Source organism: Palaemon carinicauda, chromosome 22 (assembly GCF_036898095.1).
Source record: "Palaemon carinicauda isolate YSFRI2023 chromosome 22, ASM3689809v2, whole genome shotgun sequence".
NCBI classification, from domain to species: domain Eukaryota; kingdom Metazoa; phylum Arthropoda; class Malacostraca; order Decapoda; family Palaemonidae; genus Palaemon; species Palaemon carinicauda.
The window spans coordinates 72,636,721-72,660,711 of NC_090746.1; the positions used below are offsets into that span (position 1 = coordinate 72,636,721).

Genomic DNA, 23,991 nt, shown 5'->3' on the forward strand with positions numbered 1-23,991 from the left:
AGTCCAAGGTGGCGAGGAGTGATGAACTCCGAAGCCTGACAAACGCCCTGAGGGGAACCTCTGAGCAGTTCCTCCAGAGAGAGAACCTGATCTGACAGAGAGGCAAAAAAACGTTGGTCTCTCAGCAAAAAATCCACCTCGCAGGAAGCAGGAGTTCGCTTCCTTTTGGCACCCAGTTGGAGGAGCTCAAGCAACGCTTCCTTTGATGGGGGACCAGCTAAACCCAGCGATGGCCATACCTGGAACAAATCAGAAAAATAGCACATGCTCCCGGAGGGGAGGTGCAAAACTGCTTCTCCAAGGGAAACAGTACTGTCCCTCGTTCCCAGAAGTTGACCTGGAGTTAAGCAGCCAGCACTACTAGTCAGCCATTCCCCCAGGGGAGACCAAACGAGCAGGAACCTCAGGAAGAGATCGGGAGGTCAAGGAAGAAGTCCGAGAAGTCTTCAACTTCGCGGAAGACCCTGAAGGCGAAGAATCTCTCTTGGAATTCTTTTTGCGCCTACACACAAACCTCTCCCCCGGGAGGCAGGCTACTCCTAACACTCAGGACAAGTGTTGTCCCGACCACACCGCCAGCCTCTACAGGACGGACACAGCCTAGGGAGGGTCTAGGTCATCAACTGAGTTCCTTTTGCTCAAGGACTGAACCCTCCGAGGGAGACCACTATGCTCCGGTCTTACGGAGGTAGACGGACCAATAAACGTTCCCCTCGAGATTAATAATTCATCCATAGAACGCCAATACTTGGGTAAGGTTTTCATGTCTTTCCTTTCCCTTGGACGGATATTGAGGCATTAGAGAAGGGAAGAACTCTTCTTTCCCGACTCCTTGGGTCTTGCTCCCTAGGAGTTCGGCAGAAGGGGGAACCTCTGTCTCCTTGAACAAGGGTTCTGGACGATTTAATTCTATAGGCGAAAGGCTATAGTTGCCTGTGTGGGTGATCTCCCTCGGAGATCTCAAATCCCTACTCAAATGTGGATGTAAAGTATCCCCCAGAGGAGGAGTGATTGCTCTCTACTGCCTCCTCTTCTGTTTAGAAATGATCAGAATCAATCGTAACCTCTCCCAGACTGGGTCTTGTTCAGGAGCCTTAGTTTTTAGGTATTCTTGATACCTGGACAAAACCTGAGGCTAGGGTGGAGGTAGAGGAGGATGTTGCTTAGCATCGCTACAATGTCTAGAATCAAACGAGCCATTACTCCCTAAGGAGGATTCAAGTAGGATGAGAGTGCTGGGGGAAGGAACTTTTGGGGAACTGGTGGTTGATCCCAAAATCACCTGTTTCAAAACTTTTACAAGGTCGAGAAACCTAGGAGCATCCTTCACACCGACTGAGCACCTCGTGTTTGCTTCCTTAGTTTAGAAGGGGCTACGTTGAAAGGAAGGGGGTAAGAAGATGGTAGCTCGCCCCTGTCTATGCTTGTCGTCCCTGCAGAAGTGAGCACCATCCACTTGTCTATTGGAGAGATAGACAAGAGAGGGAAAACCTACACTCTTTTGTGAGGAAATGTGCTATTCGTCTCGCAAAATAGATCTCGTAGATGGCAAGCATTGGCTAAGCGAATACTGATAGCGCCACGCAAGCATTGAAGATGTAGAGTGTGTTAAAGAGGTAGCGCGTGTTGAAGAGGTAGCGTGCGTTGAAGTGTCTAGCGCATGCGCATCTATATGAATAGACTTGCTAGAAGGAGTAATGCGTTTAGTTAGGATTAGTGTGGATGCTTAACACATGCGCTTGTAAATTAAGTGATTCACTGTGAGAAGCAGAGCACGTAGCTCGAGAATGTGCACGTCAGGATTCTTTCGAAGCTGGTCTTGTGTACAGTAAATATTCTATTCATGTATTTTATTTGTGTATTTAAGAGGTGCATAGCCAGCGTGTAAGGTGAGCTCCTCTCATGTAGGTATAAGTAAATATATGTAAATTACATAAGACTTTCATCGCTTATTTTATTGTATTTTTCATTCAAGTCAGTATTTGTAAATTTACGTTATTTTCTAAGAATTTACTTTTTATTTCACGTATTTTGTTATGAAGTCTTACATAATCTATTTAAGAGTGGTGTACTAACTATACGAGATATGAACAGGGGCTTATGTAAATATTTTATGAGGTACTGCGTCACGTTTGTGAGAAATTATGCAATTCTTATATTTTCCACGTGTTTGAAATATTGTCGAAAAACCCAGGGTTACTTTTATCTTTTTTTCAAAGTTCCGAGAACGGAGGTGGGCGGAGCTGCTGAGAGAGAGAGTCGTCTCATTTGTGCGTTAGTATGTCTAAGAGATGTGATCGTTGGCAACTGATACGCTGTTAGGCATGGTCCCCAAGCTTCTAGACCTCCTGACCTAGAAGGATCTAGAATAATTAACCCTAGATAGGTACGGTGGGTCGTTTGCGACCCCGAGCGTCAAAAAAAAACAGGTTTTTCTCACGTGACTCACCCCTGTGACTGAATTTGTGGGTGATCGACCTGCAGGAGGTGTCTCCCCTACACGCTCTAGTAGTGTCCAGATGTGCATTGCTGTAGCTGTACTCCTTCCCCGATTTCTGAGACGCGTCGGGGTCGTTCGCGTCCGAGTTTACCCTTCTGAGGTAGTTTGCATAATTATCAAAGTTATTACGTATTATGAAATTGTCGTAGAATGGTGCAACTTGTATAGGTTATCAGTTGTGGAAAGTCTTGGTGGATTGTTTGGCTACCATGTGCATGTTTTTTTTTTTAGTTAAAATGTCGTTCATCACCACGAGGACCATTTTACCGCGAGTGCCCCTTTTTCATTTTTTTTCATTTTTTTGCCAAGTCATTTTTCCGTAAGATATTGCCAAATAGTGTCATAAAACTTTTGCTTGTTTAGTGTTGGAAAGTGTGTCTAGATGATCTGGCTACCCATGCATGACTTTGTTTTTGTCAGATACGACGTAGTTATTGGTATATTGGGTATTTAACTGCGGTTACCAATTTCTGTTTTTTTTTCAATATTTGTAAAAATTACTACGTAGTAAGGAATTGCCGTATATTATTCATTTTTTTTTCATGTTTATGTGTTAGAAAGTGTGCCTTGATGGTTGGGCTAACACGTGCATGTCTTTTTTTTTATCTGAGATGTCGTATATTAGAATGTCGGGCATTTTACCGCGAGTGTCCCTTTTTAATTTTTTTTAATTTTTTTGCCAAGTCATTTTTCCGTAAGATATTGCGAAATAGTGTCGTAAAACTTTTGCTTTTTTAATGTTGGAAAGTGTGTCTAGATGATCTGGCTACCCATGCGTGATTTTGTTTTTGTCAGATACGACGTAGTTATTGGTATATTGGGTATTTAACTGCGGTTGCCAATTTCTGTTTTTTTTTTCAATATTTGTAAAAATTTACTACGTAGTAAGGAATTGCCGTATATTATTGATTTTTTTTTCATGTTTATGTGTTAGAAAGTGTGCCTTGATGGTTGGGCTAACACGTGCATGTCTTTTTTTTTTATCTGAGATGCCGTATATTAGAATGTTGGGCATTTTTCCGCGAGTGCCCCTTTTTATTTGTTTTGCATTTTTTTGCTTAGTCATGTTACCGTAAGGAATTGGCAAGTAGTGTCGCAAAACTTATATTTTTATAGTGTTGGAGAGTGTTTCTAGATGATCTGGCTACCCATGCCTATTTTTTTTTTAGCCAGATATGGCGTATATATAAGTATGTGTTCGATTTTCCTGTGATTGCCATTTTTTCGTTTTTTCCCATTTCTTTCAAAATTACTACGTACTAAGGAACTATCACAGAGTAATATTTCATTTATATGTTTATTTGTCGGAAAATATGCCTTGATGGTTTGCCTAGCACGTGGCTGAAATTTTTTGTTTCTGAAATGCCGTATATTAGAATGGCCATTTTTCCACGAGTGCCCCTTTTTATTTGTTTTGCATTTTTTTGCTTAGTCATGTTACCGTAAGGAATTGGCAAGTAGTGTCGCAAAACTTATATTTTTATAGTGTTGGAAAGTGTTTCTAGATGATCTGGCTACCCATGCCTATCTTTTTTTTAGCCAGATATGGCGTATATATAGGTATGTGTTCGATTTTCCGGTGATTGCCATTTTTTCGTTTTTTCCCAATTCTTTCAAAATTACTACGTACTAAGGAACTATCACAGAGTAATGATTCCTCTAGATGTTTATGTCGGAAAATTTTGTTTACTTTTTTTTTGATTGAATATCATCAAATTTTTTTAGCTAAAATATTGTTTTACATTTTTTTTTTTCGATTTTATTTCCCTTCAAAAAAAATTTTTTGGGTCAGAATTTTAATTTTATAGTCGTAAAATAATCGACAATTATCCAGCAACCCACCTTACAATTTTTATGCATATCCAATAATAATTAGATTAGTAAATAACACCTTGAAATTGACATACCCTTCTTACATTTCAAGTGGCAGATTAGGGAGTCTGAGTCAGTGTGGTTGGCGGCCATTTTGTGGACATATCCGAAGCGTAAGCTGCCCTATCTATATATATTCTTGTTCCCTATAGAATTTGTGATATTTTGGTATATTTTTACCTGCATAAATATCATATTATATATTAAATATATGTATTTTTTTACGAAATTTCCAAGTACTCAAAAAATTACCTTTAGATATGGCCCCTGATATAAATGTAATTTACAAAATAATGAAGATTTTTTTACATTTTTCTATTTTAGGATAACATATGTTTATTCCCTAAAAAAATTAGCCACTTCCTATTTCATTTGGGTACCCAAAAAAATTCATGAAATTTGGACAATTTTTTTTGGCCAAAAAAAGTTACCCTTTTTTTCTCATTTCAGATCTTCACCTCCATGGGTCTGACTTCATCCAAAATACATCAAGATGTGACCTAAACATTCAAGAATCAATTCCTAAAAGGATTTGTGTATATATGTATAAACTTTTTTTTTATGAATTTTTATGTCAGGTCTTTTTTTTTTCTACTTAATTTTTTAAAATATTTATAATAAATAGTTTTTCTGCAGATGAGTAGTATTTATCTTTACAGTTGTTTTAAGCATTCATTGAAGTTTTTTTTGGCAAAAGAAAAAAGGAGGTTACTGCAAAAACTGATTTTTCAAGAATTTTTTTTGGCGTCGGGGTCGTTCGCGTCCGAGTATACCCTTAAAAGGGTGTCCGAGGACCGTACCTATCCAGGGTTAAGTCAATAAATATGTGGCCCACAGGGATGCATATCAGCAGAAGAGATCCAGCCTTTCCGTTTGTAAGAGCCAAGTTCGCATCTCTCTCTCAAGTACTGTACCTCGAGTGTGTGTCCTCTCCAAAGTGAATAATTTTATACCCAACATATATTGTGTGGTGTGTTAAAACGTTACTAAAACTTTGAAGGTCATTTCAAATTTGTTGTTATTGTACGTTCTGGTATTAGATACTGTAAATCTTTGTAACTGGCCCTGTGAGATTTATATAAAGATGTGAATTGTACTTGCAATGCAATCTGGTCGGAACCTTCGTGCGAGCTAAAAACTTTTAAGTTTATCAGTTACTTTTATGTAAATTTCAATAAGAGTTTAATCATTAGAGTGTTAAAGGTTAACTATTTTCATTAATTATCAAGATTAAATATTTGTGTAAAATTTAACTTCCAGTGAAACAAGTGATTGTATAATTTTCATAAATATTACTTTCTTATCTTAGTCTAAGGGTTTGTTCAGATTTAATATTTCTAGTCAAGTGATCACAAGATTTTCAGTGTACTGTACTATTTTCTTGCTTTAGTCTAAGGTTTTGTCCAAATATGACAAATTCGAAGATAATTTGTATTTTTCCTAACCATACAAACCTTAGCTATTTACAATGGGTTTACCGTTTAGCGCAGCTGAAATAGCGAGCCATTAGAATTTAACGAGGGTGTATTACCCCCGCGCTAGTTAGCGGGGGGGTAGGGGAGTGGTAGCTAGCTACCCCTCCCCCCCCTCACACACAGATGAATGCTCACTTTCACTTAGAGGTAGGACTTGTCTTGGGGGACAGGGCTGGCGGGCAAATATGTGTAAATAGCTAAGGTTTGTATGGTTAGGAAAAATACAAATTATCTTCGAATTTGTCATTTGTTCCGTAACCGAAATACAAACCACACTATTTACAATGGGTGACTTACCCATTAGGTAGGGTGGAAAGTCCCCAGCCATACTGGCTTTGGCTTTACAGTACCCGGGGACTCAGAATCCGAGTGAGTCGCACTCGAGAAAAGGAGTCCCTGCACCTCACAAGCTCCTTGCTCCGCAAGGAACCGTGTGGCCTACAAAGGCTTATGTGTGAAGGAAGAAGTGTGACCCGTCCTAGGCAGTTGACCTGGAGTTCCAGAAGGAACTCTGGGATAGGACGTTCCCAATACCACCTCGTCAGGGTATGGGGGACGCGACAGTATTGACTCAATACTCGGAACACAAGGAAGCATGGTTTACCTGCAGAGGTTCGAGGTCAGCTATGCAGAGACCAGGATGCTGCCTCCCCGTAGAGAGGATGATGAAGAAAGAAATAAGGGCCAGACATACTTCTTTCGTTCATGCAGACTAAAACCTGATAACAATGCCCTCAACCTTCTGCTACTTGTCCAAAAAGGAGCCTGAGGTTAGACCAGCTGTTGTGTAGCCACCACAGAGCGATAGAAAACGTATCGAGACTCCTGTGGGTCACGCCCTGCAGGAAGCGGGCTGCGAAGGTCATTAGACGCTTCCAGACTCCAGCTTGTAGCACCTGCGTCACAGAGTAGTATTACTCGAAGGCGAGGGACGTTGCGATGTATCCAACATCGTGCTGTAGGGCGATGTGACGGGAGAGGGTCTGGAGACAGGTCGAGATGAATGTCCTTGAGTCCGGGCTGAAGAGGTATACTGGTGACTCTCCCCCGTGTCCTCCTTGTGCTCCCAAATCGGCTGCAACTGAGGACAAACTGCAGCTGTTCCCAAGCTAACCTCTCGATTCTTTTACTGGCAAGAAAGAGAAGGTCTTGGGACATCAGATACAGAATGGAGACTCGAAATCTTGAAGGAATTGGACCGAAGGGCCGGGACCCCCAGATTCTGAGTCTAGCCAACAACTCAGGAGCGAACCTGAATGTTGCCTTCCCCTCTTCCTTAGAAAGGGGGAGTCGTACGAGACCAAGAAGACTGCTTACACACTGGCCGTGGCCAGAGTGAGCAGGAGACCCAAGGCGGAATACAATCCGAGGCCTGTCGTAAAGGGTCTTGAGAAGATCTCTTAAAGGACTAAAAGTCCGAGCCATGCTCCAAGTTGGAGGTCTTCCTCCGACTAGGGCAGGGACGATCGTAGCTTCGCATGAGCGAGGAAAGATCCAGCGGGCAGGAAAAAGTTATTCCTTTAAGCCTGAAGGTCAGGGAAAGGCTGAGCGACAGGCTTCATTGCCGAGAGCGGAAAGGAGTTTCCTCCCGCCGAAAGGCAATAAGACCGTTATTGCTGGAGAAGAGGCCTCAAGGGAAGAGGTATATCTCCCACGGCACCAACCACCTTAGACTCTTCACTTTGCTTGGAAGACCCCTGCGGATGACTATCGCAGATGACGCGACCTCCGTACCGCGACTGTAGCGGGTTGTCTCTTCTTGAGGAGGAGGCGTAGTGTCTCCAGGCATGAAACCGAAGCGACGCCCCGGTTCGGGAGAGATGTCGCAGTGTGGTTGTTTGAGTAGTCTGTGCCGTGGGAGAAGCTCTCCCGGGAGTTCCGTCAGGGGAAGCAGAGGGTCCAGAAACCGTTCTGCGCATAGTCCCAGTGGAGCTCTCCCATTGAAAGGTTGACAGACAACCTGGTCTTGTTGAGACCCATTGTCCACAGACAAAAAGGAGGGAAGACGCAGGTGTCGAAGTTGTCCCACCATCACCGGAATGCATCTTGCCAGAGTCTCGGGGTCTGAGACTGGGGGGAAGAACAGCGGAAGCTTGAGGTTCCAAGCTGTCGTGATCAGGTCCCCCAGACCAGGACTTGCTGGTTACCCAAGGTCAAAGACCCCCAGGTACACTCTCTCTACGAGGCTCTGCTCGGATAGTCGGAGAGAACATTCCCCTGCCTGGAAAGAGAGAGCCGATGGTGGTATTGAGAGAATCTTAATCATCCCGGTATCTCTACTGCAAGATGTGAAGGTGTGAAAATGCGTCCCCTGCTGGTTAGAATACGCCAGAATCATGAAGTCGACGTGCACGGGGCGACTCGGCAGGAGCTGTAGGATCTGTAGAGGGGCTAGACTAAGGCCCCTAGGCCTGCCTGAATGATGGAGAGGTATCCTTCAGGTCTTGACCATAGGCCTGGACTGGAACATTCGCCCCCCCCCCCCTCCTTTCCTTTGACGAGTCCGAGAACAGCATCAAGAATGTGGGGAAAGGACGAGAATATCCACTACCATCAAGAGGCTCCATAGGTCAACACCCATTGCAGGTCTAATAGTTCCGCTGGTCCCATAGGGGCCAGGAAATCCGGTTAAACATTGCCTGAAGCCACCGGAACTTGGACCGCCCCACATGGAACTTATCCTGAGGCGACCGTTCGGACTATAGACGGGTCAATGAGGAAAGGAGAACTAGGAAACGTTCCAAGGTAGGGCTGAAAGCTCTGCTTGACTGAGAACAGGTACTGCGACTCTCCTCAGTCTTGCCACAGTCAACTGAAAGGAAGGCTCGGAGGATGTGGCAACAGAATCTGGCGTCCCCAGGTGGTCACCCATCCAAGTACCGACCAGAACCGACGTTGCTTAACCTCGCTGGACGGACGAGAAGTGGGGTTTCCAACGTGGTAAGGCCGTTGACTCAATATCATGGCCAGATACTCCAGATGTTGAGGCAGAAGAAGAGAAGGCTCCAAGCAAAATACCATGAACCCACACTCATGGTAAGCATCCGGAAGCTTATCCCGGCGCTGAAGAAGGTCGAACCCGAGCCTACCGGAGTTGACCAGCCCTCCAAACAGCAGAGGAGGCGGAAACCTGCACCTGAGCGGCCATGAGGAAGGCAGGGAGAGTTCTCTGGGGAAAAAAACCTGCTATGCTACGGCGGGATAGCCACACTGCATCATAAGCAGGAATACTTGCAGTCTAGGCTGAATTCGACGAGCTCCCTGGAAGATGGATGGAATGGAAACTGAAAGTACCCGTCCTTCCGATCCAGGGTTTAAGGAGTCCTGTCGCCTCGATACCAGTCTGATTGATTCTGCTGTTCTACGCTGGCCGAAGTTTGTTCGACAAACTTGATCAGGGCTGAGAGGTTGACTACGGAACTCCCCTCTCAGATCCTTCCTTACAAGAAAGGATCGACTGAAGAGGCCGGGGGTGAAGCCGTCGATGATCCTATGGAAGACCTTCACCTAAGGTATGGATCCTTCTGCCCAACCGGGCAACTCTTGCTGACGCTATGGCATAGAGGTTCAGAGACACTGAATTAGCTGACAGAGACGGCAGGCGCGATATCCTTGGCTGATCACAGAGATCGTGCGGGAATGGGCATCGGGAAGCTGTCATTCGGATGAGTAACCTTAAGCATCCTCCCAGCGAAAAACCTGCAATCCTAGAGTTCGTGAACTCTGCCGCTCCTTTTAGGACTATGCCCCCCCGGGGGAGCCTCCCGTGCCATCTGTTCCTGACAGGAGGAAACTGCAATTGGACACCTTGTCCCAGTTGTCGTAGCCGATAACTTAGGCCGACGTGGTTGAAAGAAAAGGGCGCTGGAGCCCTGCAGAGTCTGGAAGAAAGCGCCTTGGAGGAGTAAAAACGGAAGTCGATTTCCTCCGCACAGCCGCTGTCTAAGTCTCTGTCCTTGGGCACAAACAAACTCTTCTCAAGGATGGATGGTGTCTGAGGTCGTCGACCTCCACAGATGAGACACCCGAAGGAAGCCCTCAGTCAGCGCGTCCAGATGGTACAACATCGAGCTTGTCCGCAAGTTAGATACTTAACGACGAAAGGCCAAGGTGCCTGAGCTCGAGAGGAGGAAAGTACCTATGATCTTCCTGTAGCTTCCTTGAACCAAACCTCGGGCCGTAACCGAGGAGGGAAAGGACCTGGTAAGCTCCCAGAGGAAGGGGTAAGCAGTCACCCCTTGTCCGATGGAGAAATCTCGAACGGAAAGCCCCCCCGCCAAAAATCCTTCCAGGGAATGACGGGGAAGGGCTAACCCAGGTTCTGGAAAGAGGAGTGTTGCTCAGATCTCCCTGAAGTTTCTCCTATTCTTGCAAGTGCCATGCTCTGCGTTTACGGGGTGAGGCCGTGTTCTGGAAATACGCTCCAGAAGAACTCGCCAGGCTGGCCATGCTGCGAAAACCCCAATGGGAATCGTGGTCGCAATCGCCGTGGAGCTCGCGCGATGGTAATTCAAAGATTTGCGCGTGGGTGAACGTGGAAGCGCCCATGCGCGGTAACGCAGGAACGCAAACGAAGGTGAGCGAAGGAGCGCAGAAGGAGGGCGAGCGTGGTAGGAAGGGCGAGAGCTGGTGGTCGGCGAGCGATAACCCATAGACGAGCAATGGATACTGCAAGAAATAAGCCGACGTTTGTGCGAAGAAACACTGTAGGTTCGAGCGACGGAACACCGTCGGTTCGCGCGACGGCGTGCGACGGAACACCGTCGGTTCTCGCGACGGAACACCGTCGGTTCGCGCGACGGAACACCGTCCGTCCGCGCGATGGAAAACCGTTGGTTCGCGCGCGGGCGAACATTGGAGAGCATGGGCGCAGACGCGCATGAGCGTAGACGTGCAGGCACGTGGGCGTGTGGGCGCGCAGGCGAATGATCACGCGGGCGCACAGGCAAGCGGTCGCGCAGGCGAACGGTCGCGCAGGCGAACGGTCGCGCGGGCGCGCAGGTGAACGGTCGCGCGGGCGCGCAGGCGAGCGGTCGCGAGGGTGGGCAGGTGAATGAGCGCGAGTCCGAGGCGGCGAACGCAAGCGTTAGCGCGATGGCGAGGAAACGCGCTGCCGCGTGGGCGAGGAAGACCGCTGGCGATATGGATCAACAGGCGATCGGTGGTGAGCTGGTGAGCGCTAACGCGCAGGTTGGCGATGGCGTGTTGTGGCATGCCGATGCGATGGCGAGCAGCATGCGCAGGTGAGCGATCGCGCGATGGCGAGCAGCATGCGAAGGCGAGCGATCGCGAGCAGCATGCGCAGGTGGGCGATCGCGCGATGGTGATCAGCATGCGCAGGTGGGCGGTCGCGCGATGGCGATCAGCATGCGCAGGTGGGCGGTCGCGCGATGGCGATCAGCATCCGCATGTGGGCGGTCGCGCGATGGCGATCAGCATCCGCAGGTGGGCGGTCGCGCGATGGCGAGCAGCATCCACAGGTGGGCGGTCGCGCGATGGCGAGCAGCATCCGCAGGTGGGCGATCGCGCGATGGAGAGCAGCATCCGCAGGTAGGCGATCGCGCGATGGCGAGCAGCATGCGCAGGTAAGCTAGTAGCTGGCGAACCATGTTCCTTCAGAAGTGTTGGAGAACGTTGGCGTGCCGGCTGTAACACACGCGGGCGATCCGGAGATCGCCGAGAGACAGATGATCGCTGACGAGCAGAAGGCAACGCGTGGAAGCCTGCGCATAGAAGAAGAGTCCTTGACCCCGACCTGAACCAAAGTTCTAGATCGCGAGGGCGAACGTGGGCGCACAGGGCGCGTAACAGGAACCAACAGGAACAGCAGGGATGACCATCATGAGAGCGCTGACGAACAGGAGAGCGCTGATGAGCAGGAGAGCGCCTGTGCGCTAACACTGAGCAGGAGCAGGAGAGAACACAGCAGAAGGGCGCGCAGGGGAACCCTGACACGCAAGGGAAGAACCCCCGTGGGAGGCAACCCTTTGCCCCGAAGGGATCGTTGTCCGTCGGGAGACTGATGTCCGTCGGAAGACCGTTGTCTGTCCGCCGGGAGACTGATGTCCGTCGGAAGACCGTTGTCCGTCGGGAAGACCGTTGCCCGTCGGAAGACGAGATCAGACTGCTGTCCATCTGCACCAAGGCGGAAGATCTAGAAAAAGGAGTTGTAGGCTGCAAACGGAGATTCAAAAAGGCGCCTCTTAGCACCCTTATAGGGAGATGAGAGGCCCTTACGACGAGGCGGACGGTGGGCCTTACGGCGAGGGAGGCCAACGGCAACAGCAACAGAAGAATCCTCCGAAGAGGAGTCTCTATGAGTGTAATCTCTCGCGAACGAAAGAGAAACACTTCGTAGAAGAGACTGGTCAGCCAGTGACCTAAAAGGAGCAATCCTCCGAAGAGGAGCTCCTGCAGTTGCCCAGCCCCTTGAGCGAAACTGCAGGTGTGATCGCTCAGCACCAAGAGGATAGTCACACGAAAAAAAGGCAAGAGAAGAACCCCCCAAAAGGGGAAAAACTCAAGCCTGGACAGGAAAAACTTCCCTCGGAAGGAAAGTTACCCGCCCAAGGAGGCAAGCCTCCTGAGAGTTCTAAAATGAACTGGAGAGCTGTCCGTCGTCACGGGAGTACTTCCAGTAGAAGGAGACACGCCCCTGACGAAAATACAAGGGGGGAGGCAGCAACAGCCGAATCCCCAGGCCTCAACAAGACAGCTCACACCATTGCCATATTACAGAAACGAACTAGATCGGTAACTGTAAAAAAATAAAACAAAAAACATTAGTACACATTCATTCCCCCGGGAAGGCTCCGAAGAGGAATCCCGAGGGAAAGGAAACAAGAATTACACAACAGGCACGTGCCCTCACAACCACTTATACTCACGGAAGGAGAGCTGTAACCAAAACAGAATTATAACAATTATAATTATGTAACTATGTAATTATGTAATTTAAAAATGAATGAACACTAAAGAACGAAAACCCCGAAAGGAATCGTTCTACAAGCTGAAAAAAAAAAACAACTACAATTAGATTCATAAACTAATTGAGACAAACGTACGGCGTAGCAACCCCCCCACACGGAAAGGAAGCTACAAGGGCGTAGTAACACGTAGTAAAAGGGTGAACGACCTCAAGAGAGAGAGAGAGAGAAAGACATAAGTCAAACTCGATCGCCACCCATAAAATTACGCCGTGGTGGCCTAACTGCCGAGGACTCCACGTAGATATCGTACGCTACACACACAACTCTGAAAAGGAAACTTACTGATTTCTATACTCAAATATATATACAAACATGAAAACATGTTTACATATATATCGAGTAAATGAAAAGTAAGCGATTAAGTAAAGACAAAACAAACAATGGCTGCCAAGAGAGGACCAAGACCGACGTCTGTCACAGTCCGAGCCAAAAGTGAAAGTGAGCATTCATCTGTGTGTGAGGGGGGGGGGGGGGTAGCAAGCTACCACTCCCCTACCCCCCCGCTAACTAGCGCGGGGGTAATACACCCTCGTTAAATTCTAATGGCTCGCCATTTCAGCTGCGCTAAAAGGTAAACCCATTGTAAATAGCGTGGTTTGTATTTCGGTTACGGAACAACTAATATTTCGAGTCAAGTGATCATATAATTTTCAGTGTAATACTTTCTTGTCTTAGTCTAAGGTTTTCTTCAGATTTAATATTTCGAGTGATTTATTTTTGGTGTAAATTCTTTCAAAATGTTATAATTTTTTATAGAATATATTTATTTTTATAAAGTGTGTATTACTGTAATCCAATCACCAGTGTTTCCTACAAAACTCTCGTATCCCTAATTAAGAATCGAAGTACAGTAGGGTCCCGAATTACACGTGTTCTAATTACGCGATTCCTCAATTACGCGATCGATAGTTTTTAAAAATTAATTTTCCTGTATCTGCGAGGAGCATTCTAAATCCGCGAGTCAAGCACCGCGAAGCGTAGGAAATCTATTGTTTTCTTAATTGTATTGAGGGGGGGGGGGTGATGGTTCCCCGATGTCTGAGAAGGGGGGGGGGAGAATGTGAGAGAAAGATTTCTGTTCAAACATTTTAAGACTAGTTTTGGATGAAAAATGTTAAGGTTTGCCCATCTGTTGTGTGAACTTGTCGCTAGGCCTAGCCTAACTGTCCAACACCTATATGTATAATATTCCATATTTGTACTAATTAATTTTTATACTTACGTTGTGATTATGGTGAAAAATCCTTATTCATTAAACTTTAAATTAAAAACCATCAAAATAAAGACTATTTTATATCATGCTACTGCCAAACATGTCACCACAACCAAACCCATTACTTTGTTTAGTACGTTCCATCGCCGATCATAACGAACTCGCTAACCAATTTTAACATCTGTCTATAGGTTAACTTTTACGGCAAAAGATATCTTACCAGGTACTATGTAATAATAATGTTATAATTAATGTTGTTTTATTTATCCTTAGAAAATCAATATATATGAAATATGAGCAATTTTGTTTCATGTTGTTTTTTTTTTTCCTAAAAAAAACGCCTTCTTAAAAGGAAAACGTTTTTTTTTTACGTTTCATCGTCGATCATAAACGCATTTACTCCTGAAAGTGATATTGAAGAGCTTTTACTAAAGATGTTATTATAAATAAAGATTATAAATAGGTGGTAAAATATCTATAATTAAAGTGTAGCAGCACCAAGAAATGTTGGGGTTCGCCCTTTACATAAGAATGTACTGTACATTGGATTAGACAGAACGTAGAAAAAATCAATTAGGGAAAAATCGGTATTCGATATCCTCTTCATCTGCATCGTCAATCGGGCTTTTTATTTTTTTTATTCTCAGTCGCTAACTAGTTATCGCACTGCCAAGATCTGCACACATTCCGATAATTCACATTTGAAGGTTTTCTGGGAGAGGATGGATAGAGAAAATACCGAACTATATAAAATGTTTTTTTAACCTGTTAAGCGTCACCCACGTGATAAACCGTTCACCACGATCTACTCGGTACCGCCTTCAACTGTATATTCCGTTCATGACTTTAATTGCCTTTTACAAGCCGTCAGTCTCGTGATGTTACTTTACTCGTATAGTAAGTATAGGATCACCACTTGGCAACACTCTCAGCATATGGGGACTGTGAATAGAAACTTATATGATGTCTGGCAACTATTTTTCTGAAGGTAGCTTGATGTTACAAAACTGTGGTTTCCTATCAGTTCGCTCGGGCGTTTATGCATAAGTGGTTATTTGTTGTTCCTTTTGTAATGAAAGGTCTAAAGAGGAAGGTTATTTCTTTAGATGAAATAAATGATATTCTTGTTGTGGAATTTGATAATGATAACCTGTTTGATAATGAGAGCACTAGTTCTGAATCCTCCAATGATGAGTATATTGAAGAAACAAAGTTTTCTTTCGATGCCGAAAGCGAAAATGACTTCTCATTACCGAATGACTGGACAACGAAATTTCACAAAACTATAAAGGGAAAGGAAATGCCGAGAGAGAGAGAGAGAGAGAGAGAGAGAGAGAGAGAGAGAGAGAGAGAGAGAGAGAGAGAGAGAGAATAAAGTGGATAAATAATGTACAAATGTATGACGAACATATTTGAAAACTATACAGGAAACGATATGAGAGAGAGAGAGAGAGAGAGAGAGAGAGAGAGAGAGAGAGAGAGAGAGAGAGAGAGAGAGAGAGAGAGAGAGAGAGAGAGAGACCTAGCCCTTTCCTTTTGTTTCTTATCCAGGCGTAAGATTTACGATTGAAGGTAAAAAGAACCCATTAGAATATTCAGTATTATGTAGCCATTTGAAATTAAATAGTAGTATTAATTGTTTTTTTTACTCAACCATTTAATTAATATCCCTACTTTTAACTATAATTACGAATCATAAGCATAAAGAAATTATATTAACTTTGAAAAATTATCATTAGTGAAATGACCGCTCAGGGCAAAAAAATGTTATTTTCATTAGTAAAATAAATTTTTGAATATACTTACCCGATGATCATGTAGCTGTCAACTCTGTTGCCCGACAGAAATCTACGGTCGGGATACGCCAGCGATCGCTATACAGGTGGGGGTGTACACAACAGCGCCATCTGTGGTCAGGTACTCCAGTACTTCTTGTCAACACCACCTCAATTTTTTCCTCGGTCCACTGGTTCTCTATGGGGAGGAAGGGTGGGTCAATTAAATCATGATCATCGGGTAAGTATATTCAAAAATTTATTTTACTAATGAAAATAACATTTTTCAATATTAATCTTACCCGATGATCATGTAGCTGATTCACACCCAGGGTGGTGGGTGGAGACCAGCATACATGTTAACAAAGAAGCTAAGTATCCCGTATTTCATTTTATTAGTTATTCAAAAATAACATAAAATAAATAAGTACCTGGTAAGGAAGACGACTTGAACCATTACTCTGCCTTTATTAAGTACGTCTTCCTTACTGAGCGTAGCGGTCCTCTTAGGATGCTGAACGACTCTTAGGTGCTGAAGTATAAAGGGCTGCAACCCATACTAAAGGACCTCATCACAACCTTTAACCTCGGCGCTTCTCAAGAAAGAATTGACCACCCGCCAAATCAACAAGGATGTGGAAGGCTTCTTAGCCGACCGTACAACCCATAAAAAGTATTCAAGAGAAAGGTTAAAAAGGTTATGGGATTATGGGAATGTAGTGGCTGAGCCCCCGCCTACTACTGCATTCGTTGCTACGAATGGTCCCAGGGTGTAGCAGTTCTCGTAAAGAGACTGGACATCTTTGAGATAGAATGATGCGAAAACTGACTTGCTTCTCCAATAGGTTGCATCCATAACACTCTGCAGAGAACGGTTCTGTTTGAAGGCCACTGAAGTAGCCACAGCTCTCACTTCATGTGTCCTTACCTTCAGCAAAGCAAGGTCTTCTTCCTTCAGATGAGAATGTGCTTCCCTAATCAGAAGCCTGATTTAGTAAGAAACTGAGTTCTTAGACCTTGGAAGAGATGGCTTCTTGATAGCACACCATAAGGCTTCTGATTGTCCTCGTAAAGGTTATGACCTTTTTAGATAGTACCTAAGAGCTCTAACTGGGCAAAGTACTCTCTCCAGTTCGTTCCCCACCAAGTTGGACAGGCTTGGGATCTCGAACGACTTAGGCCAAGGACGTGAAGGAAGCTCGTTTTAGCAAAAAACCGAGCTGCAAGGAACATGTAGCCGTTTCAGATGTGAAAACTATGTTCCTGCTGAAGGCGTGGATCTCACTTACTCTTTTAGCTGTTGCCAAGCACACGAGGAAAAGAGTTTTTAATGTGAGGTCCTTAAAAGAGGCTGATTGGAGAGGTTCAAATCTTGATGACATAAGGAACCTTAGGACCACGTCTAGATTCCAGCCTGGAGTGGACAACCGACGTTCCTTTGAGGTCTCAAAAGACCTAAGGAGGTCCTGTAGATCTTTGTTGGTGGAAAGATCCAAGCCTCTGTGGCGGAAAACCGCTGCCAACATACTTCTGTAACCCTTGATCGTAGGAGCTGAAAGGGATCTTACGTTCCTTAGATGTAACAGGAAGTCAGCAATCTGGGTTACAGTGGTACTGGTTGAGGAAACTGGATTGGCCTTGTACCAGCTTCGGAAGACTTCCCCTTTAGACTGATAGACTCTTTGAGAGTCTTTCGATAGTCTGAAGGCAGTCAGACGAAGAGCGTGGAGGATTGGGTGTACCTTCTTTACGTGAGGTTGACGTAGAAGGTCCACTCCTAGAGGAAGAGTCCTGGGAATGTCGACCAGCCATTGCAGTACCTCTATGAACCATTCTCTCGCGGGCCAGAGGGGAGCAACCAACGTCAGCCGTGTCCCTTTGCGAGAGGCGAACTTCTGAAGTACCCTGTTGACAATCTTGAACGGCGGGAATGCATACAGGTCGAGATGGGACCAATCCAGCAGAAAAGCATCCACGTGAACTGCTGCTGGGTCTGGAATCGGAGAACAATACAACGGGAGCCTCTAGGTTATCGAGGTAGCGAACAGATCTATGGTTGGCTGACCCCACAGGGCCCAAAGTCTGCTGCAAACATTCTTGTGAAGGGTCCACTCTGTGGGGATGACCTGACCCTTCCGGCTGAGGCGATCTGCCATGACATTCATATCGCCCTGAATGAACCTCGTTACCAGCGTGAGCTTTCGATCTTTTGACCAGATGAGGAGGTCCCTTGCGATCTAGAACAACTTCCACGAATGAGTCCCTCCCTGCTTGGAGATGTAAGCCAAGGCTGTGGTGTTGTCAGAGTCCACCTCCACCACCTTGTTAAGCTGGAGGGACTTGAAGTTTATCAAGGCCAGATGAACCGCCAACAGCTCCTTGCAATTGATGTGAAGTGTCCTTTGCTCCTGATTCCATGTTCCCGAGCATTCCTGTCCGTCCAAAGTCGCACCCCAGCCCGTGTCTGATGCGTCCGAGAAGAGACGGCGGTCGGGTTTCTGAACAGCCAAAGGTAGACCTTCCTTGAGAAGAAAGCTGTTCTTTCACCACGTTAGAGTAGACCTCCTCTCTTCGGAAACAGGAACTGAGACCGTCTCTAGCGTCATGTCCTTTATCCAGTGAGCAGCTAGATGATACTGAAGGGGGCGGAGGTGGAGTCTCCCTAACTCGATGAACAGGGCCAGCGATGAAAGTGTCCCTGTTAGACTCATCCACTACCTGACTGAGCATCGGTTCCTTCTCAGCATGCTCTGGATGCATTCTAGGGCTTGGTAGATTCTTGGGGCCGACGGAAAAGCCCGAAAAGCTCGACTCTGAAGCTCCATACCCAGGTAGACAAAGGTCTGGGATGGGACGAGCTGGGACTCCTCTAAATTGACCAGGAGGCCCAGTTCCTTGGTCAGATCCATAGTCCATCTGAGATTCTCCAGACAGCGACGACTTGTGGGAGCTCTTAAAAGCCAGTCGTCTGACGGAGCCGGACACAAGATCATGGTACTGCTGCACAGTCTGTGAACTGTCAACCATGGGGAAGCGAGGAAGTACAGCGACAACCCGAAACTGTCTAGACTGTCTGGGTAGTACAGACAACTCCTATCGGGTTGCTGAGGTTGCCGCACTGCGTCACAACAAGTCCCCTCTGCTGGTTGTTGAACGTCTTCCCAGTGACACACTGACTCCGTAAACAAAAAATCCTCTAACAAGGACTAAGCTTGGACTGCATGTCTTGCAACAAAGCTCAAGGTCTATGGGAGCAGGTGTGGCAACAGACGGGGTTAGCGACTGAAGCGGAACCATTACCCTCCCTGGAAGCATGTTATGCTTAAATAAAAGTCCATAGGAGGCTAAGCAGCTTAAGGCTCCTCTCCAAATGACAGAGTCCTCAAGGGAATATCAGAAGGAGGGAGAATAGCACTTTCTCATCTACAGGAACCATATCCGAGAAAAGTTAAGTTCTCTCAGTGAGGGTTTCACTGGTGCAAAAGCAGCAGACCAGAAGGCAACGTTATGAAACTGCTTGACAGTCTTGTGAGTTGGCAACAACCAAAGATGTGTGACTGAGGAGCATGCGGTAAGGTATGCAGAGCATGCTGTAAGGTATGCAGAGCATGCTGTATGCAGAGCATGCTGTAAGGAATGCAGAGCATGTTGTAGGGTATGCAGAGCATGCTGTAAGGTATGCAGAGCATGCTGTATGTAGAGCATGTTGTAAGGTATGCAGAGCATGTTACATGGCATGCGGCTTATGCTGCATGGGATGAGGCTCATGCTGCATGGGATGAGGCTCATGCTGCATGGTATGAGGCTCATGCTGCATGGGATGAGGCTCATGCTGCAAGGGATGAGGCTCATGCCGCATGGGTTGAGGAGGATGCCGCATAGTATGAGGCTCCTGCCTCATAGGTTGAGGAGGTTGCCGCATAGCATGAGGCTCCTGCCTCATGGGTTGAGGAGGATGCCGCATAGCATGAGGCTCCTGCCTCAAGGGTTGAGGAGGATGTCGCATAGCATGAGGCTCCTGCCTCATGGGTTGAGGAGGTTGCCGCATAGCATGAGGCTCCTGCCTCATGGGTTGAGGAGGATGCCGCATAGCATGAGGCTCCTCATAGCATGAGGCTCCTGCCTCAAGGGTTGAGGAGGATGTCGCATAGCATGAGGCTCCTGCCTCATGGGTTGAGGAGGTTGCCGCATAGCATGAGGCTCCTGCCTCATGGGTTGAGGAGGATGCCGCATAGCATGAGGCTCCTCATAGCATGAGGCTCCTGCCTCAAGGGTTGAGGAGGATGTCGCATAGCATGAGGCTCCTGCCTCATGGGTTGAGGAGGATGCCGCATAGCATGAGGCTCCTGCCTCATGGGTAGAGGAGGTTGCCGCATAGCATGAGGCTCCTGCCTCATGGGTTGAGGAGGATGCCGCATAGCATGAGGCTCCTGCTTCATGGGTTGAGGAGGTTGCCTCATAGTGCTAGAACCCGGCAACTCCCGATGCGGCAACTCACGCATGAAAGCAGGAGGCGCAGCAAGAACATGCGTCTGGCAGGGTGGACTGCGCATCGGAGGTGGAGCTCTCACAGGTGGAGGGTGGGAGCAGGCAGCCGCAGTATCTGCTGAGCGCACAACCTCGGCGGGTTGTAGGTTAACAGGCTGCATTGTCAACCTTCCAGCATGATACTCCTGTATGAAGGAGCAAGCTGAGACTGTATAGTCTGCAGCATGGACCACTAGGGTCTATGAAAGACAACAACAAACGGAGCTACTGTCCGTTGAGACTGAGGGTCTAAAACAGCTGGTGCGGCAACAGACGGAGTTACTGCCTGTTGCGGTACCACCTTGCCTCTCTGGGAGGTGTGCAGTTGTCGTACTGCAGCAAGTCCGAACTGACCCAGTGGCAGTGGCTACACCTAGGAGTTGGACTTGCGCGGAAGGGACCGACTTGCACTTAAAAGCTGCAAGATTTGGTCCATGGTTTCTGCGAGAAACCTCTTCCGCAGACGAGGAATAAATGGGCTCTCTCGTCTTTGTGTGGGTGGGGTGATCACGCCGGCTACGTGAGTGGATACACCCGAAACCACGGAGGGAAACGTCTGTTCGTCGATCAAGGCCTGATGAACCCATAAGTCCTTCGACATTACTTCTCCCCTGGGCTTGGGAGCTTGTAAGAGGTCCCAGACTAGGCGAACAACTGGCACGAACCCTCGAACGCAACACTGTAACACTTTGCGCTTATCACTTTATCACTTTTGATTTTCTGTTTGCACTTATTTCACTGAACTCGAAACTTTAAGTGGTTTGTACCTGAAACACGCAATTCTATCCTTCATTAAAAGTTAGTAATTGCGAAAACAGTATTACAATGTAACAGAAAAACATAATGAAAGATAAAGAATTCAGTGGCTGGAAAAGAGACTAAACACTAGATCAAATAAACTACGTTTAAAATCTCTCACCGCATAAAGCCTGGGAACAAGAATAAAACTCTAGAAACGTTTACCTTCTTCCCCTAAAGAGACTAGGGAGAAGAGCAAAAACGATAACAACGTTACCCGCTTGAACGAAACGTTTATCCTCCTCTCTCTCCCTCCGTCTCTATCTCTCTCTCTCTTGACTTAGAACCTGAGAGATGAGCCCAATTATATATATCGTTAAAACATATTATTGTTAAAGGAAAAAAAAAAAAAACTGAAAGATTTCCCAAATAAAAAGTTCCTTTATTAGAATTAAAACCATTTAAGCTAAGAAAGAATGAACAAAACGCTAGAATCGGTTTACTCTTACTGCAACGTGAAACCGTGAATACTCTCTCTCTATCGTAACGATAGAGCGCAAGTTGAACGTTCTGAACGTCAACAACTGCGGAGACTAAACAAAACGTTAGTTCAACTTTGAAAACAGTACGAGACTATCAAAGAAATTCTTTCAAAAACATTAAAATTAAAATAGCATAAAATCTTAACAGGTAAAAACGATATGACGGGCTCAATGTTAATTAACTTCGGTTCCAAGAAAAGACCGCCTACTATTAGGAAAGGTCGCATATAAACAAACATAAAAATTAATTTTTATAAGTTTATAATAAAAGGAAGTTAATCGAAGAGGCCTATAAAAGGCGGAGAGATATAAAATAAATCTATAACTTTGTTAAGCAAAATTAAGAAAGAGAGTCTATACTCTCTACGACACCAACACTTCCGTCTAAGGGAAGGGTCGGCCATTTTAAAGTGAAAGAGAGTTCATACTCTCTTCGTCACCAAAATTAAATCAAATTAATTCCAAAAACTTGCTAAGCTAATGTTAAAGCTTCCTGAATAGCGAAGGCTAAACTCTAGAGCAAATACATCACCAAATCGTGAACAATAACTCCAGAATCAACAGCGTATCCAAGTAGGTCTAGCTGGTGGCACGACAGAGGAAAAATTGAGGTGGTGTTGACAAGAAGTACTGGAGTACCTGACCACAGATGGCGCTGTTGTGTACACCCCCACCTGTATAGCGATCGCTGGCGTATCCCGACCGTAGATTTCTGTCGGGCAACAGAGTTGACAGCTACATGATCATCGGGTAAGATTAATATTGAAAAAGCGTGATTATCGTACAGCAGCCTAGTGCACACTTGCGCCTACTGGCCGTGTTTACGTGTGGGAGTGTCATCATGGATATACAGTACTATACTGTAATTTTTAACTATTGCTAGATACGTACTGTATCAAACCTTGAAAACCCTTTTTTGTTTTTTGTATCTATAGGAAATAATTCTACATCATTCGGAAAATACTGAAAACAGTAAGCTATGCATAGTACAGTAGTAAATACTACAGTCATAGAAAATTATCAAAACTTTAACAACTTTTTATTGTTTTATTTATCCATAAAAGAAATTTTGTACAGTATTTTATAAAAAAAAATCTATAAGAAGGATTTCTTACAGTATTGTTAAGATAAAAGCTACAGTATATATATATATATATATATATATATATATATATATATATATATATATATATATATATATATATATATGTTTTATAGATATATAATATATACATACATACATACATACACACATACATACACACACACAGTGTATATACAGTATATATATAGCTAGAAAGCTAGATATGGAGTGAAAAAAAAATTGACAGGTAGGTTGCTGTTTGCCACCATGATGTGTTTCGAAATATACGAATTTCCAATTACACGAGGCCTTTCATCGACCAAATTCTCGCATAATTCGGGACCCTACTGTAAGAGGTTGATTTGAATAGTTCTTAATAATAATTACCCAGTTTGTTTTGAGTGTACGTAAAGAGACCTTTGGATATTCAGTGTTTTAATATATTGCCGACTGGGAGTTAAATAATTTTCTCAGAGAATGGGTATTATTCAGGTGTAACAGATTTATGTAAAAACAAACATATGAGGTTGTGTAACTTGCCAGCCGTAATATGTAATATATATTTTTGGTCCCCAGACCAGGGACCATATTATAGGATAAAGAAACATGCTGGAAGCAATACGAGTAGCAACAGCTCGCTCGCCTTCTTCAAGCAGAGGAGCTAGCCCTTCCATCTTGGTAAGACTTGCAAGACTTGTCCGCTGAAAGTTGGTCAGCATGTCCACTTGCTAACAAATCTAGGAGAGAATGTCTCCTATTCGCCTTATTTGTGGTAGGAGAAAGGCGCATTGTTTTCTTTTACCGTAAGAGAGAGGAAGAACAGGCAGTTGTTGCATGCTTACAAGCAGACAGCAAATCAGGTTTCTCTTTACAAGAAGGAGAAACCAAGGAGGCAACTTCATGAAAGCTATTCCTCACATTACGTGTAGTGCTATGTTGTGTCCTACGGACACGATGACGAGGGAGAGGGATCACAGACATTCGCCTCCCACCATCATCGTCCAGCTCTGAAAAGCTGCACTCAGATGGGCTAGAGCAGGGCATGGAATTCCTGAGCCGTCTCTCCTGTAGGCAGGAGCGATGATCAACCCCTTTTGCCTGTGATGGCAAAGCTTCTCACGGGTGAAAAGCTAGAGGAACAGAAACCAGAGAAGGAGACCTTGCCCTCGTAAGGAAAGGTCGGCTAACACCTGATGAAGGAGACCTTTCCCTTGTAAGGGAAGATCACCCAACACCTGCTGAAAAACTACCCTCTCTGAGAGGGGAAGGTTGCTTA

General features: G+C 45.5%; 1 protein-coding gene and 1 pseudogene across 1 annotated transcript in view; both read right to left on the reverse strand.

Moving 5' to 3' along the window:
• LOC137616543 (transmembrane protein 69-like) overlaps window positions 1–23,991 on the reverse strand; it is a 99,216-nt gene that overhangs the window by 41,857 nt on the left and 33,368 nt on the right. The gene's annotated exons all lie outside the window — the stretch shown is intronic.
• LOC137616808 (5S ribosomal RNA) lies at window positions 8,683–8,801 on the reverse strand (annotated as a pseudogene).